Raw genomic sequence first — 4,253 nt, forward strand, 5'->3', positions numbered from 1 at the left:
AAAGTATAAAATTCATTGTAAGCAAAGGAGAAGAGTCACGATGGCTGATTAGATGCAGCCAGGAAGAGTATCTCCCACTGAAAAACCAGGCCATCAAGAAGACCAGCACAGCCCAAGCAGATCTTTAGAAGGCAGGCATTGAGAGTGGGTGAAGGGAGGATGCAGAAATTAGGCTGAAGGGGGAGGAAGTTGAGAACTCTAAATGAAGTTGTCAGGCACCAGGACTCATTCCTGGCCCCCAGTGGCTCCTGGGGAAGGGATTAGTTAAATAGGCATGGAGTGGCCTACTCTCACCATGGACCTCCAGAATGCTAGCTGCAGGAGATCCCATGACCCCCACAAACATTTGAGCTGGTAGAGAGAGCTGCTTGTAGAGTTGGCAGGGGCAGGACTCCAACCTGTGTGGAGCCCAGAAAGGTTGGCATGGGAATGGCTGTAGTGGAGCATGACCAGGAGTGCCAATCCCCCAAGGCTTGCCACATTCCTCAAGAAGGTTTGGCCTTTGTTGACTTTTGGAGCTGGACAGAGCAGAGCTCTCTTGCCCATAAGACAGAGCCACTCTGATCTGAGTGCCACCCTGTCTGCCAATCTTTCTCGAAGTCCCAGCCTGACTGTGCCCACTTGCCTGCACTGTGCCACTGGCAGTGCAGCCTCGGATGCCCAACCAGGGTGCATCACAGTGACCACTGTCATAGTCCCTTTGCTGGCAGACCCCGCCTATCTGTAGAAGACCTTCTGTAGACTAGACCCTGTCAGTATGCACCCAAGTGAAGCCTCCTCCCACTGCTTTGCCAGCATGCATGGGTGGACTTTACCATCCCACTGCCACCAGTGCACATGCACAAACTGCTCTGCCACTACTCCGGTGAAGTGATTTTGCCAGCACTCCCATTGGAGTGTTGTTGCCAGCGAACCAGGAACACCTCAGCCCCTCTGGCACAGCAGGTATTTAACACTTCATAGGCCACAGAACAAAGCTGTGGGCCTTGTTCCAGCCCCCAGGGTTAGAGCACATGGCTCAGGAGTGCTGAGTTGAGCCTTGTCCCCCTGAAATCATCCAGAAATGAAACCAGTCTGCTGAACCCAACTGATACCACAGGCAAATTCTCAAGGGCATCAAAGAAAATAAAAGCAAAAGGCCCCATCCAAAGAATAGTAACTGTAAAGATTGAGGAAACATTTTCTCCCTTGACTGAGCCTACCGCAGCCTTTCTAAGGTTTTTTCCTAGTGAAGCCGAGAGGGTCTTTAAGGAAAACCCTGCATCTAGACATTCCTTGAGGGAAGGCATCAAATCCAGAAGCATGGAAAAGACAAGGGAGGCATCACAGTTTTCTACTGAAATCAACAACTTCAAGTTCTTACCATGGAAAATTCAGAGAAGACTGAAGTGGGTTCTCCTTGCTTGTGATTCTTTTAATCCAATCACCAACATGCACCTCAGGTTGTTTGAGCCGGCCAAGGACCACATGAGTGGAACAGGAAGATACAGAGTTGTCAAAGACTTAATCTCTCCTGTTGGCAATACCAGGAGAATGGACTCATTCCTGCCCATCACTGGGTCATCATGTCAAAACTTGCCACCAAGAATGCCAAATGGGTGGAAGCTGATACATGGAAAAGTCTTCAGAAGGAGCGGATAGAGATGTTAAGGTGCTTATACAACATCAGGAGAAACTGGAGGTTAGTAACTGTGATAACCAGCAGAATGTGCGTACACTAGAAAGGCCTGGACAAAAGAGGAAGTGCACTGAACAAAAACAGGATTCTAGTTGAAAGAAATCCCTGGAGTCCAAAACAAAAGGTATGACAAAAGTCAAGCTGTTGTGCGGGACAGATTATTGGAGTCCTTTGGTGTTCCCAATTTGTGGAAGGGAGAAGACATCACCCAAATTGTGGCAGAATATGAGTTCACATGTATACTCAGGCTGGAAATGATGCTCAGAAATTCATCCACGAATCTGGCATGCTGTGAAAACACTGGAGCAATATTCACATAGCGAATGAATGGATCACTAATGATATCTCATCTACAACAATCCGGAGAGCTCTCAGAAGGGGACAGAGCATTTGCTACTTGATATGAGAACTTGTCCAAGAATAAATCAAAAAGCAAAATTTGTAATTATCAAAAAGTATAATCTGTCTTCCGAGGGTGAAGACAGGAATGCTGGGATCATTCTGGCCCCTTTGCAGAGAAACACTGCAGAAGCTAAGGCATAGGAATGATGATTTGGACTTCCCTGTTGGGGATTTGAAACAATCTGGGTGTGAGTAACTGGGGAAATAAATTGTGATCCTGTTGCATAAACTAAAGCTTAAAGTTTAGTAAAAATCAGTGGTAAGTTAGAAACAGGGTTGTTGTTGTTTTTTTTCTTTTTATCAGAAATTGCTAAGATTAATGTTTTCCTTAAGTTTTTTTTTTTTTAGAATGTACAAATCTCTTTATCTTTAAAACAAGAGATTTAGCAGCACACTAATACCAGAAGAATTTTCAGTGAAACTAGCTACAAATAAGAAGTTAACAAGTACATCCTAGCTCTACCACATAAAAGAAACAAAGTGTGAAAAGCAAACGTTCACCTAAAATTCTAACTTTGGTTATGAAGGGAATTGACATTTTATCCATGATTGTTGCTGAGTAATCTGCCGCCAGGGTAGACAATGAAGGAATACTTACAGTGGTGATCTTATAAAATGAACCATTGATAAATTACCTTCACTTACTCCAAATAAAGGTTGTGCATATGCATGGCTGAAGCATTGCACCAATAGTTAGTTCTCTGTGGCACACATCAGAATTGCTGACTAAACTTTTGCAAGACCTGCCTGCCTGGACGTCCACCTTTGGAGGTAGGGAGTGAGGTCCAAGCACTCATATGTTTAGAAAGATGCAGGTACCAGCTACTTGGGAGGCTGAGGCAGGAGAATCACTTGAACCTGGGAGGCGGAGGTTGCAGTGAGGCAAGATTGCGCCACTGCACTCCAGCCTGGTGACAGAGCAACACTCCATATCAAAAAAAAAAAAAAAAAAGAGAGAGAGAGAGAAAGATGCAGGTATTTCTGATGCCCCTCAGAGATAGAGAGCTGCTGCCTTACACTTTATAACCATTTACTTAGCCTTGTTATGGATCATGCTCTAGCCCTGGCCATCCGCCCTCTCTTTATCTTCAGGAACAACTTCAGAGATGACATCATGCTACCTTGAATTGAGAGAACCACAGGGAATGAGGGGTCTCATTCAGAGATTTTATAAGTCTGAATGCACTTAGCCTTTACTGGTAGTTTAATCAAAAGACCTGAGTGAGGCGCAGTGGTGCATGCTCTGTAAGCCCATCTGCTTTGGAGGCAGGAATAGGAGGATAGCTTGAGTATAGGAGTTTGAGACCAGCCTGGGAAAAATAGTGAGAACTTACCTTTAAAAATCCTAGAGTTTCTGAAGAGCCCTGCTGTTTCTGTTCCAGCCCACTGTGAATCTGCCATTCGTGAGTTTAAGCAGAAAAAGGGGCTGTTTTCCTCAACTTTTTCTCTTCTTTTTTTTTTTTCTATGAAGTTTAACCAAAGTAGGTATTCTCAAATAGTTACTCACAGTTTTATGTTAAAACACAAGCTTGTTACATGGTTTGCTACTGATTAAAATTTTGTGGAAATTTTACCAATTGGTAAGGAAAAAGACCAGTAATAGTTTTTTGTAGATTAGTTTTAGGGTTTGTGAAAATAGTCCCATGATAGAAACAGGACCAAAGTTAAATTTCCAATGAAAATAGAATAATTTGCCTTTTTGCAATTTCTATTTTATACTTACACCATCCTGGATGAAGGGTTTGTAACTGCTGAAGAAAAAATACTTAGAAATGTACAGTTGTATAGTCAGAGCTGAATCTATAGTTTAAAAAAGGGAAATGTTAAATAAAGTTAAGTAAACATATGTGTTACAGTTCCCAACTTACTCTTACTAAAGCCGTCGGCCAACTCTCAAAGAGAGGGAGGGTGTAAAGCCTGACATGTAGCAGGTTTCAGTATCCATCCACCAAGTGAATGAAAGGTTGGAATGTCAAATCCTATGGATGAGAGTCATTTTTCTGTTCCTTAGCTTTCTGAAGTTTACAAGTTGAAGCAAGGAGCCAGGCGTAGTGGCTCACACCTGTAATCCCAGCACTTTGGGAAGCCGACGCAGGCAGATCACTTGAGGTGAGGAGTTCAAGACCAGCCTCGCCAACATGGTAAAATCCCCTCTCTACCAAAAAATGCAAAA

General features: G+C 43.6%; 1 pseudogene; it reads left to right on the plus strand.

Moving 5' to 3' along the window:
• The first annotated feature begins 1,364 nt into the window (after nucleotides 1–1,364).
• On the plus strand, nucleotides 1,365–2,221 carry LOC100428084 (nicotinamide/nicotinic acid mononucleotide adenylyltransferase 1 pseudogene; annotated as a pseudogene).
• The last annotated feature ends 2,032 nt before the right edge of the window (nucleotides 2,222–4,253 follow it).

This window comes from Macaca mulatta, chromosome 1, assembly GCF_049350105.2.
Source record: "Macaca mulatta isolate MMU2019108-1 chromosome 1, T2T-MMU8v2.0, whole genome shotgun sequence".
Classification (NCBI taxonomy): domain Eukaryota; kingdom Metazoa; phylum Chordata; class Mammalia; order Primates; family Cercopithecidae; genus Macaca; species Macaca mulatta.